This window comes from Scylla paramamosain, chromosome 12 (genome assembly GCF_035594125.1).
Source record: "Scylla paramamosain isolate STU-SP2022 chromosome 12, ASM3559412v1, whole genome shotgun sequence".
Taxonomy (NCBI): Eukaryota; Metazoa; Arthropoda; class Malacostraca; order Decapoda; family Portunidae; genus Scylla; species Scylla paramamosain.
This window is the reverse complement of record NC_087162.1, coordinates 9,650,001-9,664,075: the sequence shown is the minus strand read 5'-3', so window position 1 is coordinate 9,664,075 and position 14,075 is coordinate 9,650,001. Positions and strand designations below refer to the sequence as shown.

The following is a 14,075-nucleotide window of genomic DNA, read 5'->3' as shown; positions in this document are numbered from 1 at the left end:
GATTCTCTGCCTGTCTGTCAGGGGTGGCGTGGGAAATAGAGTGACCTCCTCCACCTGACATGACGAGACTGTGAGCTATGCAATTTAGACCAACAGAATAATACCAATACCTGATAATTTGAAGTATTCTGCTACTACTACTACTACTACTACTACTACTACTACTACTACTACTACTACTACTACTACTACTGCTGCTGCTGCTGCTGCTGCTGTTGCTACTGCTATATTGGAGGTAGTCAAGGAAAGGCTGCATAGAGATTGAGAGGAAGCATTTCATAAGTGTCACTCTCCCTGCCTTGGCCTCTGACCCCTCCACTTCACTCCAAGCACCATATTAGGGAAATAATGGGTGAGTGCGGGATGCCAGAACGCTGTGTGTGTGTGTGTGTGTGTGTGTGTGTGTGTGTGTGTGTGTGGTACGTACCTTCATAGCTTACTGTATAGCACTAGCACACACACACACACACACACACACACACACACACACTAAGAAGGAAAATATAACTTAACATATAATAATTAAAGGCATCGGAGGAGGAAATGAAAGAGGATAGGTTACGTGATCATCATCTTAATCATTAGTAAGGAAGGTAAGGTAGCGGTGGTAGTGGTGGTGGTGGTGTCGTAGGTAATTGAAATGTGTGAATATTTGATGCGGCATTGCAAGGCGGTGGCCAGACTGTCTGTCGCCGGAAAGAATGTCATTGCGTGTCATGTTCTCAGTTTCGCTCCACCTTTCTCCTTTCCTTTCTCTCTCTCTCTCTCTCTCTCTCTCTCTCTCTCTCTCTCTCTCTCTCTCTCTCTCTCTCTCTCTCTCTCTCTCTCTCTCCAATGTATTCCCTTTTTCATTTCATTATAATCTTCCATACTCTGTTTTGTCAGTTTTCTCTTCTCTTCTCTTCTCTTCTCTCTCTCTCTCTCTCTCTCTCTCTCTCTCTCTCTCTCTCTCTCTCTCTCTCTCTCTCTCTCTCTCTCTCTCTCTCCCTTCCAGTTCGTCACCTTAACTGTTCCTTTGTCCTTCCTCCGTTTCGTCCCCTCTGTTTGTCATTTCTTACTTCCACTCCTCCTTTCTAATTGTGCTTTCATTCGTCATTCCTTATCACTGCAGCGTTTCCTTTCATTCCATTCCCTTCCTTTACTTCCTTCACTTCTTTCTCCCTCCCTCCTCCTCTTCCTTCTCCTTCGTTCTTTCCTTCTTTCATGACCCTATTTTATCATTCCCAACGAGCTGGTGTCTCTCTGTTTGTCTTTCTCAAATGTCGATGTAGATACACGCACTGGTACACGACAGCAATATCATTCCTAGTCTCAATTTCCCGCTGAGTATTATTATCTTTTTTCATTATTGGTTCTGGAAAGGATACGAGTTACAGTTGGCGATATTCCTCTTTGATCTTGTCGTCATTAGTTTTCCTCGTCTTGTTTCTTAAGTTCCTTCCTTCCTCCTTCCCCCTTCCCCCCCCGTTCTTATGCTCGCTCGCAAATTTCTCGTTTTTCTTTTTTTTTTTCGTTTGTTTCTTGGTTTTCTTTACATTTGCATGATTATTGGCTAATGTGTCTTGATTTTTGCTAGTTTTTTTTCTTTTCCTTTCGTTCATTTCTTTCCCTTTTTTTTACTAGTCTGTTTGTCTCTGCCTTTCTGTCTGTTTCCTCCTCTTCCTTCCTTGTCTCTCAGTTTATTTGTCTCTGTTTAGGTCTCCATTTCTGTTTATCTGTTTCTCTGCCTGTCAGTTAGTCAGTCAGCCAGTCTGTCAGTTCGTTCGCATGTCTGAGTGTCTGTCTGTCAATCCGTTTGTTTGTTTTGTCTGTCTATCCGTTTATCTGTCTTTGTATCTGCTTGTCAGTCTGTCTTCCTCCACCCCCCCCCTCTCTCTCTCTCTCTCTCTCTCTCTCTCTCTCTCTCTCTCTCTCAGTGACAGCAGCAGTGGTATCGCCTGTCGCCACCTAAGCATGGGTGGCGCGGGTCCTGTGAGGGGGATCGAACCTAATGACAAGGTTTTTGTTATGAATGTGGGATTTGGCTGCCAGCTGCACCTGACTTGCTGTTTGCTTCCATGCTCCCCTGCCCTGCTCCCTCCAACCGACCTTCCTAACCCAATCCCACCCAACCCCTCCTTTGTCCAGTGGCTCAACCCTTTCATGCCCCAAAATCTGTATGTCAGGAAAGGCCAAGTCCGTAGGGGGTCGTGTGTCCCGCGAACCCTAATAGCAGGACACGGCAGAAGAGGAAAAAAAGATAAAGAAATGTATTGTAAATTTGCACGCATACAGTATACGATTATGTCTCTGGGTTAGATTACATCCTTTACTATTTTACTCTCTTTTTTTCTTTTGGAGTCTTATTTATGTGCTTCTTTTTTGCTGCTGAAACTCTGAGGTCACTTGTTTTTGTGTGAGGGACGAGAGTAAGGAAGCCCAAGCATACGTTACACAATCTGGCATCTTGTAATTTTACCAACGCTTCGTGAATTTCCAGGTTTTGCTGCACACAATCCTGGCACAGCTGGACGCGCACACCACCGCTCCTCCAGTACACGCGCCGCCGTGACCCTGATGGTGGCTGGTGTAGAATATTTGCGCCCATATTATTTCGTGTTTACTCCCGTTCGCCACTGCCAGTATGGAGAATCTTACACACACACACACACACACACACACACACACACACACACACACACACACACACACACACCAGTACCCAAACGTTACAGTAAACTTTCTAACTCTTTGATAACTATTTAAACTACTTCCTGCTGCCTCCAGTAACTAAGTTTTTTTTTTACATTAGACCCATTGCATACATCTTTCTTTATGACTCTCAGTAAAATTTGGAGTGATAAAACATTGATTTCTGGAGAGTTCCCTGAAAGAGAGAGAAAGAAACTGACTAACTTTGAACGGATAAGCATTGATACATTCTCAAAAAGCGAACAAATTTTACCATCACCCTTATATTCCCTCGCTTCTACTCACCAATGACAGTGAAATCTTGAAATTCTCGTTATAATCATGGGAAAAATCAGAAAATCCATTCATAACATTCACAATCTGCGTCCCTCTGTTTTCTCTTGATTCTTATCCCCAATGGTAGTGACGAGCTCAAATTTTCTTTACAATTATACCACAAATCAGCAAATTCACTCATAACATCCACAATTTGCGTCTTTTTGTATATTTCCAGACTCCCAAATACCACATTTCCATGCCTCGTAACTTGCTAGTATCCTTATACTCGTATTTCTTTCTGGCCAGGAAATATTAGTCATCAAAAAGAGAAGAAAAGGGCGGGCGGTGAATGGAGAGGCGTCAGGGGGAGGCAGGAATATTGTTAAGCGAGCGGGCGTGGAGACAATGGCCGGTGGAGGGGCGGCGGTTCTGAGTGACATTTATTAGTGAACGGATCAAGTTTCCCGCCACCGGTGCCGCTTCTCGCCCTCCCTTCAGATATTCCCTCTTTTATTGTCCAGCCGGATTTAAGTTTACATTTTTTTAATGTCTCCCCCACCTCAAAAGACAGTTGTTTATAATCCACTTTAATGCCAAAATAATTGCGTCAAAAACGTTTATCTCCATCGGTCAAAGAAGATGGACACTAAGAATCTTTGTTTAAAATGCTAAAGGTTTTGAACGATGTGGTCGCGCATGTAATGTAAAAGATTCATGCATTGTTACATTCCTTACATGTCTCCTCAATATTCAAACTTCCAAATCTCTACAAAAAGAAAAACGAATCACTTTCTCATTTCTATCAAGCGACTCATTGTTGTTGGCAGACAGATGTCTCCTATCATATATATGACTTATACAATTAAATTATATGTATTCCACTTGAAGTCAATGATAAAAAAAAAAAAAACTACATATTTAGGTGCCGTAAATCTACAGTGAGAAAAATCACTAATCTTTTTGATGAGAGAAGCACATTTGCAGAATCAATATATACGACTAAATGTTGTTAAATGCTGTTTCTGTAAATACACCATCCGTACAATCTTACATTTATATTCTATTTGAAATCTATGAGAGAGGACTACATATTAAGATGATGAAAATCTAAAGAGAGTGAGGAAAAGAAATCAGTAATCTTATTGATGAAAGACACGTGGGCAGAGTCAAATAACACTTTCTCCCACCTCCCCTTTATTTTACTTTATTTTATTTTGATTATGTTCTCCTCCTCCATTTCCCATCATATCGTCAGGAGGACTTGAGAGAACCTGCCTTCCCTTCCTTCCCGTTGTTCGCTCTCCTCGTCCTTTACCTCCTCCTCCGCCTCTCCTTCCTTTCAAAGTCTCATGAGGGGATGGGAGAATCTGGCACCTCCCCTTCACTCCCTGATTGATTAACTGAGTGAGTGTCTCCGCCAGTTTACACTTCGCCTCCCCCGATGGCTTGTTTGCCTCGCTTTCTGGGGTCTCGCCTCCCCTCTGTGTGGTCAGCCGTCTTCCCTTTCAGTATCATTTGCTGGACTATTTTTCTCCCACTGTAAATGTATTATTTCAAACCTTTTTCCCCACTTATTTTTTAGGGCAGATTCTTCAGGTATTTATTTTTCTTATTTCTTCACCATTGACAGTAGACGTTGTTAGGGGTGTTTATGGAGTTTTACGTGTTTGCTTTTATATAAAGTTGCTTGTCTCATCCATTTCTGTCTATTACGTTGTGTTTGTATTTGCCTTTCAGTCTGTCTAGCTGTTTGCTCTTCTGCCTCTGTCTGCTTGCCTTTCCATCTGTCTGCCTGCCTGTTTACCCTGCATTTGGCTGCCTATCTGTCAGTCTATTTGTGTACTCCCCTTCCCCCCCATCTCTCTCTCTCTCTCTCTCTCTCTCTCTCTCTCTCTCTGTGTGTGTGTGTGTGTGTGTGTGTGTGTGTGCTTGTTTGTCCCAGAGAGGTGAGCACTTACTTTTCAATCAATACCAGACTGTTTTCTATTCCTCGTCTGCCTGCCTGTCCCTGTCTGTTTGTGTCCGTCTGTCCGTGTGTCTGTCCGTCGGTGTGCCTGTCTCCATCTTTCCGTCAGGTGGCGCACGTGTCCGTATGACTGATGAACTTGTGTGTCGGTGAGTCCATCCATGAATGCACTTGTTTGTCACTTGACTTGGCACTGTTCGTTATATGAATTCTGAACGCTTGTTAATTTGTCCTTCCTCCTGCAGTGTGTGTGTGTGTGTGTGTGTGTGTGTGTGTGTGTGTGTGTGTGTGTGTGTGTGTGTGTGTGTGTGTAACTTCTTTTTCCTCTCTGTTGTCATGCAATCGTGTATCAGACGTTTTGCAGAAAGGATTAAAAACAAGTCTTTATAATTTTAATTCACTGCATTATCTACCTATGTGTGTGTGCAGTATATCTTTTCATTAAAATTTTGGGAATATTGCTGAAGTTTTCCACTGTTTTGCTGAAGTAATTGAAAGTGTGCAGTCAGGGTAGTTTCACCTTCTCTGACTTTACTTCTTTAGTTGTCTTACTCTCACTTCATTCTAAGCATAATTCATGAGGAACTTTCCATGATGGTGTTTTAATGTTACAGTGACTGGTGACGCTGAGGTGGCCGGCAGCTCCTGTGGCCTTCCCGGCGGCTGCGTCGTATTAATTCACAAAAAAAAAAAAAAAAAAACCTTCAAAGCTTTCCAGTTATACGCGGTCGTCGAGAATCCGCCGATAGGACCCCGTCACAATTGGCCTAATCTGCGTAACAGTGCATTTGGGTGCAGCCAGTCGACAAATTGCTCCAATTAGCAGAAGGTCTTCATCACATTTGCATACTTGTGCCTAATAGCATTACTGAGGTTCCGCTTCCATCTCACTCCTCCCAGACGCACTGGCACTAGCTTTGTGAGGCCTGCAAGGGTCTTAAGATCTAGACGCACAGCGAGAAACAAGGATTTACTACACCCTCGCTTCACATTTGTATGATAACAATCCAGACGTTTAATGTGACTCAGTTCATGCTATACAAACTAAGTCAGTCATCTTAGAAAATTTTATTAGTTATAAATGTATTCGTAAAACTAAAACATAAACACAAGGGCTCATCAATATTCAAATACCTAATGTTTCCTTGGAACTATTCAGCGTCACACAACAAAGGGCTCAGCTGGTGTAATCAAAGACCTGAAGAATTTCGTTCATGGAATTCTCAGAAGAGACTGATAGAAAAATTCTTCTTAATATTCCTGGGAGGCAGACCCATTAGCAGCAGCCGCCTCCACGGAGCTGGCGGCGAGGAAGGGATTTTATTCGTGATTCATCAAGGCTTCCGGGACGACGGCCTCTGGTGCAAACAAGTCAATTATACTGAAACACCTGTGTCCCTCAACGCCGATAGGGGAACCTGAGCGCCACGGGGACTGAAGACGAAGAAAAAATAAATGAGGTATCTAGAAATACTCATAATTTGTGGTTATATGTTGTGTATGGATAATTAGATTGCAGACTCGATATGATAAAAAACTAAATTTATTTTATAAAATGCAGTTTACTAGAAATGAATGCAAATGGAACACCACGACAATTGCATACAAATGGAAAACATACGATTACACTAAATTGAAAACACACGAACACCATTATACCAAATGCCATGCATGTTATACTGCAAACATGAAAATGCAAGCATCAACCCTCATCAAAAGTAATGACAATAACTTCAAGTGGCTTTGAGGCGCTTCACTCTGGCCAGCTGAGTGATTAGCGACTCTGCCTGCTGGAGGGGCTGCAGTTCCTCTTTTTTATGTACTCAGTAGAAGAGTATGGAAAACGAAACGAAAGGAAATTGAAGACAGTTGATTGCCAACTTAAAATGCTAAAGAAAAAGCAGATCTAAAAAAAAAAAAAAGAAAAAAGATCGACTTAATTTTTAAAGTGGTCTAATGTTTCTTCCCTGACGGGGAGTAAGAAAGTGAAAGACTCGTTAGTTGGCTCTCTTAGCGAGTCACAGACTGTTTAGAATTTCACAGTAATATTGGGTCCTCTCGATTATAATATACACGTGACGGTCCTAAACATCGTGCGTCCAGGGACTAATCCTCCCTTCCGGTCACCTAGAGATATGGAAAAGCAGAATCCCTTGAATCCAAAGTCCCTCCCGACAACGAGACTAGGCACAATGTGGGGCTGTTCTCGAGGCGTTCAGGAGGAACACGTAACACCCAATTGTGTGAAGATTTAACCAAACGTACTAAATCCCTATTCCGTCCCGCTAACGACCCCCGAACACCCCTGGATCTCCTCCCCTGTGGCTGCCTCCCTCTTCCCTGATACACTCAATTATAAGCCCTGAGAGGAGCGTGCGTGTCGCAGTCAAGTGTTACACGCTTGTTAACACTCATCCCCTTTTGTCACCCCGCCCACCCCTTCTCCTTCCTTTCCCTCGGTTTAAATTCCCCCCTCGCAGGGAGAAGGGAGGATGCGGGAAGGGATGTCAGAAATAGGAGGGAGAAAGAGGAGAAAATGGAAGAGGAGGGAATGGAAGACGGAAGGAAAGAAGGAAGGGAGGCAGGATGAAGGGGAGGCAATAGGGAAGGGTGAGGGCACACGCAACACCCTACACTAGAAAATTATGTGGTACTCCTTCCTCCTCGCTTCCTTCCAGCCACGCTTCTCTCACACTCTCGCCTGCACCCTTTCTCCCCCTTCCTCTTTCATCTCTCATTCTTTCGTATTTGGCTGCAGTCCCTTACATCTCCTGCTGTCATATTTCTTCTGTTCTCTGTCTCCCTCTGTCTGTCTCTGTCTCTCTCCCTATCTTCCTTCTACTTTCTCCCTGCTTTCCTTCTTCGGCTGCCTCTCCCCCTCTTCTCTCCCTGCGTGAGAGCGGGTCAATACAGATTAACTCCAAGGGAAGAAGTGACGATTATTTTATACTTTTTTTTAATATTGACTTTGACATTTGGTGACTCACGCCTCGGCCGACTCCTAGCAACACGCCACACCGCACACTTCCCCGAAACGCGGACACAACCTTTACTGTGCATGTGTGTGTATTTGTGGGAGGGGGAGGGACGGATGTGTGTGTGTGTGTGTGTGTGTGTGTGTGTGTCTGTGTGTGTGTGTGTGTGTGTGTTTGAGAGCTGTACTGCAACTGTTCTTCGGTCTATTTTTCTTTGTCATCTTTCCTTGTCCTACTTTGTCCTGGTCGTTCTGTTTCTATTCTTTCTCCTATTAACCTTTCCTTTTCACCCTTTTCATCCTCTTTCTCATTTTGCTCGTTCTCTTCCTGTTCATCTTCCTTTTTTTCTTTACCTGCTCGTTCTCTTTCCTATTCTTCTGCCTTTTTCTTTTCCTTTTCACTCTTTTCATCCTCTTTCTTGTCTTACTTTTCTCTTTTTACTCTTTCTTTTCTTCCTTGTTCTCGTCAACCTTCTCCTCTTTCTTATTCTGAAACTTGGAATATTACCATTACCACCACCACCACCACCACCACCTACTACTACTCCTACTACTACTACTACTACTACTACTACTACTACTACTACTACTACTACTACTACTGCCACTACTTCTACTGGCACTACCTTTACCTTTCCCTGCTGCCTTGAATTATGGATCGGGTGACAGGTAAGATGAAACACTGACGCAGGACATAGAGACGCGAGTACTTTCATTACTACTGCTCATTACGACGCCTTTATTATACAGCAGGAGTGCGATGGAGGAACGGATCTCTTGTATTTTTCTCTCCTCTTGTAGGTATAGGAGAGGAGCATACGAGCGACCCTATAGACATATCCAATGTGTTGGAGGCCAGGGATGATATCTAATGGGCAGAACGTAAGAAAATAAGAGAAGTTACAGGAAACCACCAGGTCTACATGCACGTGACAGCCTCTCTAAGAAACTTACCGACCTATTTCCATCTATCATTTTCATCCACAAATATGTCTAATCTACTTTTGAAGCTTCCTAATGACTCAGTACTAACAACTTGATTACTGAAGTCTATTTTGGATACCTTAATCTTCTCACTGCTAATATCAAACATATTTCTTCGTTTGTGTAACATAAGACAATTTTATAAAGCCAATGTAAAATCACAGATAATTCAAGATATGAACTACTTCATCATTCACTCTTTTTCCATACCACTTGTGTCTTTCGAAATTATGCCTAGAACTTATATTTTATTGAATATTAGAAGCTGTGGCAGTTAAACGTTTAACAGTTGCATTTGGGAGCAACTCATATAACTTCCGTATTCCTAAACATTTCGTTGTATAATGGCTTATATCTGACATCCTCTTGTGGAAGTTATCGAAGCTTTCAAGAGTATTTTCATGTTTCTGGTAACAGTTTAACAAGGATTCTATATCATCAGTAAGAAAAACACTCATGAGAAGACGACCAACACGACTAATCATTTCTGTGTCTCTTGAAAATAGACCTGGTGAGAGAACAAAACATTTCGGAACGGGCGTAAGTGTTTAATGAGTCCCTGCATTACTGAGTCTCGTCACTGGCAGCTAAGTGGTGTTAAAAACTCGTACCGCTGAGGCTGAATAATATAGTCAAGTTAATGATGAAATCACATTAGTTTTGTACGCGGTCTAAGTAGCTTTTCAAAATGTCATGAATAATATCCTGCGGTTAATATTATACAATGTAAAGTTTAATAATCAATAATCATTACAATACTTCGGCGAACTGTCGGGAAAATTTAGTATTAAGTGTCCTCGAGTAACTTATAAGCCAAGGATAAATTGCAGTTTCGCATCTATCAAGACTATAAATAACAGATAGACTCTCCGTAAGTAAGATGTAAGATTCCTAGCCGCCCCTCTCCGTCCCCTTCTCCCCGTCTTTTTTTCTCTCTCTCTCTCTCTCTCTCTCTCTCTCTCTCTCTCTCTCTCTCTCTCTCTCTCTCTCTCTCTCTCTCTCTCAACATAAAAACTAAAAATCCTGTATTGTATTATATATTGGCTATAAATACATATTCAAATATTCAAAACTTTCTCTCTAATTCTCTCTGCAACGTCCTTTCCTCATTTCAATTACCTTTCCAAACGAGCATTTTGTCCCAATTTAGTACAGTACAGCCGGAAGAGCCTTCTTTTCCCCACAAGGCATCAGCTTCCCCTAGACATAATACCCTGTACACGACCAGCGGCAAATGCATCATGCTTAATTCCACCAGTGCCTATCTCATCCCTTTTCGATCCCAGCCGCGGCCTCTTCACTTCCCTCCCGTGGCAACATCAGGTCAACTTAAAGGGAAACTCAACATCAACAACACTTTACATGTCGCCTAATCGCATTAACTCGGTATTTACATTGAGTTTAGTGACAGCAGGTTTTCGCTTTCCCCAAACATATGGTAATAAATTTGGATTCTGTCGACTCGGTGGGTTCGGCGTCTGAATATGACTGTGAGTGGTGTTTGTCCTGTACCTAAAGTGGCGACGGAATCTTTTCTTCTTCTTTGTCCTCTTCTTCTCTCTAATTTTCTTCTTCGTCTACTACCGAGTGTTACCGTAATCTAAGCAAAATTCATAGACAGTAATGGGAAATAGGAGAGGTGTTCTTGATTCACCACTAAACCATCTGATATCTTTTCTAAATTGAGCATACGATTAGTGAATTTTTTTTTCAGCTGAAATGCAGCCACTCTTATTAGCGTACAGAATACCGTTCTTGATATCAGATGGCTTAGTGGTGAATCAAGAACAAGCCAGGGTCAGCACATGAGGTTAGCAAAGAGAACACAAGAGTCAGCGAAGGAGAACACTAGGATCTGCACAGGGAATACTAAAGTCAGCAAAGGGTACAGAGAGGTCAGCATAAGTTCTCACCTGACCACTGACGCCGCCGCCCACACCTGACCTCAGTCCTCTCTGCATTCCTCCCTTCGCCTCCTCGCCGCTGATAAACAAACTTGAGGATAAGAATAAGTTTATGGGCGCGCCACAAACACCCCCCGCGGCTCTCTCCTGTCCATTATTGCGGCTCACAACAGTCCCTCGCTGAGCCGCCATCCATCCGGGTCTTAACTCGGCGTATAAGTCGCGCCGTGAATTATTTCTTAATAGAATACAGGGAGGAGGTGAGGTGGAGGTGTGGGAGCCGCCCTTATAAGGAATGCACTCAGCTACCTTCTTTGTTTACGGTCGCCCTTATACAGTTATCGCCGCCACCTTCTGCTTCCATTAACAGTCGGTCGAGGAGCGATCAAGGCGAGCCAGTATCTGTTCTTCATTACTGCAATTCATCGCCACGCCATTTTGTAAAGACGGAAAGCTGCGGCAACCTTTCCTCGGTGTCACGTGAAGGGCTGACTCGCGATCCCTGCATGGGTCACTGACTTTCTCTGCAAAAAAAGACAATGATTTTCCTTGTCTTCCTGAGGGACATAAGAATTTATAGTATAAATCAAGCTACAAAAAGTAATATTATTGTGCTCTAGATAAAAAAAAAAAACTTTAATAAACAATATTTAGGAATATTTCATTAGTATCGTGCTAATAAAACTAAATATAATTGAAAATTTACTTTTGTCCTTCACGGTGCAGAAAAAAGTCCTCTAAGGGCGTGAAGGCATCACGGAGGCTAATGTTTAAAGTTTTCGATACAACTGCCGTGTTGTGAAGTTGTGAGTCCATGATGTCACTGGCCAACGCTCACTTGACTTTTTGGGGCGACACCGAGAGCGAATTACGGCGTCCTGCTCCGGGTGGCGAAAAAAAACTTTACGAGGAATTATTTCTGGTTACACTGCGTTTGTGTATATACCGTGACCCGCACAGCGACTTGAGCGATGCCCGGATCTCTCTCTCTCTCTCTCTCTTTCTCTCTCTCTCTCTCTCTCTCTCTCTCTCTCTCTCTCAAAAACAGTTTGGTGGGGGTTCCAGCTTAACATCAGGTCCTCATGAGCCGTTCTTGGTGGCCAGTGACACGCCTGAGGGAAGAAAGGTACTTTAGTGAGTCTGTCTGATTGTCTGTTCCGATGACTATCCAAGGAAAATAAAATGAAACAGCCTTAGACCACAACGCCTAATAAAATTGAAGAAAAATACCATGAAGTATATCATAATATACACTATACACTTCTCACAGACAAGATGAAGCTAAAACTGTAAATACATAAATAAAAGAAGTACAAATTCTTGGCGGCATCTCCCCACCCGCTGACAAGGGAGGAAGGAAAGACGAAAACACGAGTGAATTTACGACGAAAATAAAGCTTTTGTACCATCACATTTCACCAATCAAGACTCAAGCTGGCACCTGAAGAGAACTCGGAATCATACCCAAACGCTGTCCTCACTGAAATGTCCCGGAGATGATGTAGCGCCGGGTTAGAACGAGAGGGATTTGCACAGGTAAGGTTCTCTCGCCTTCTGTGCCCTTTAATCACTCAATAAGTCATACAAACGGGGACATTTACGGGGAAGGGAAGAGACAGGCACGCACGCCATGTATATTTGACACCCTCCCCAAGGACAGAGGGAAGAGTGTCTAGTTGGAGGCGGGGACCAAGAGTGATCTGCTGAAGGATAACTCTGCTCCTTGCTTCCTTGTTTCTAGGAGGAGGAGCAGGAGGAGGAGGAGGAGTAGGAGAAGGAGGGAGGAGAGAAATGAGGAAAAAAGGGATGTGTAAGATTATGAAGCAGTGATAAAAATATCATACTGATGACACACACACACACACACACACACACACACACACACACACACACACACACACACACACAGAGAGAGAGAGAGAGAGAGAGAGAGAGAGAGAGAGAGAGAGAGAGAGAGAGAGAGAGAGAGAGAGAGAGAGAGAGAGAGAGAGAGAGAGAGAGAGAGAGAGAGAGAGAATTTTTATAGTCACAAAATAATTCCTTTTCTTACAACAAACAACTTATAATTTCGTCTTTTCTTCTCCTTTTTCCTCTTCTTTTTCTTCTTCTCATTATCATTTCTCATATAACTTTCATTTACCGTTCATTTATTTATTTTCATCACTAAACCCTATATTATGCTGTTATTTATTACCAGCATTCAGTGTCAGGTCTCCAGTTCTCAACACATTAGTATCCACAACATCGCTTCAAGGACTTCAATACGTCATCATTTATTCATCTAGTGAGTTATTAAGTGAGTGGGTTTCCGTGTTACTGCTCTCCTTCTCTCGCTATACCTTCTTTCTTTTTTTTTGTCTTTCCCTCAGTCATTTGCTTCTTCCTTAATTTCTTCGTCTTTCCTTTCCTTATTCCTTTTCCCTCACATGTTAAGGTTCTGTCACGTTCTAGTGAACCCTCTCTCTCTCTCTCTCTCTCTCTCTCTCTCTCTCTCTCTCTCTCTCTCTCTCGTATACATGTGAATACAAACACACACACACACACACACACACACACAGTCTCCCTCCTTCCCCCCTGCAGCCCTCTCTCGCGTCCCCTTGCCGGGCCATTGTTCCTGTTGCTGTCCTCCCATCTCCTCCCCTCCCTTCCTCCCTTTCCCGTGTCCTGCCATATTCAAATGAAGGGGAATTCTGGTCACAAGTCCCCAGAGAAACCAAGGTCCCCATCGAAAATAAAATCGCTAAACTTTACTGGACTGCGTCAATGTTTTTTTTTCCCTTTGATTTCAATCCTGGCGAGAGAAAAGCTGAAATTTGTCTCCCTCGGAATTTTCGTGTGGCTTGGCTGCGGCGCCTCTGTATGCTCGACTGGGTGGCGCTATGCAGGCTGCGAGGTGGAGGTGGAGGGTGCAGTTTAGTTGTTTAGGGGTTATTGCAATACGTTTAAAGTAAGGTTGTGATAACGATGGGTCCACACAATAATTATAGCATACAAGTCTCCTGCACGTGAAGCCTTTAAGTGTAAAGGTCTAGTGGTGTTGAGTTCCTAGTGAGGGTTTACTTTCAGCACTCATGTTCTCACCTTTCCCTCTATCTTTGTATCCTTTTCCATTTATTTTCCCTTCTTTTTCCTTTCTTCTTCCAATTTTTTCCTTTTCTTTCTTCCTTCGTTTTTTTTTACTCTATTTCTTCCTTCCATTACTTCTTCTCTGCCTTCCTTTGCCTCTTCCCTTCATTTCTTCCTTCTTTCCTTTCACTTAATTTTCTTCTCTTCTTTCCTTCCTTTCCTCCCTCCTTAC

General features: G+C 42.9%; 1 long non-coding RNA gene across 2 annotated transcripts; it reads right to left on the bottom strand.

Annotated features, from left to right (window-relative positions):
• Positions 1–5,968: 5,968 nt before the first annotated feature.
• LOC135105668 (uncharacterized) lies at positions 5,969–11,893 on the bottom strand. 2 transcript variants are annotated; one of them, XR_010270944.1, is made up of 3 exons: positions 11,484–11,893; positions 10,787–11,301; positions 5,969–6,349 (listed from the first exon to the last, which is right to left on the bottom strand). It is a non-coding gene; the product is annotated as an uncharacterized LOC135105668 (long non-coding RNA). The 2 variants fall into 2 exon arrangements; XR_010270945.1 differs by lacking the exon at positions 5,969–6,349 and adding an exon at positions 6,408–8,757.
• Positions 11,894–14,075: the final 2,182 nt, after the last annotated feature.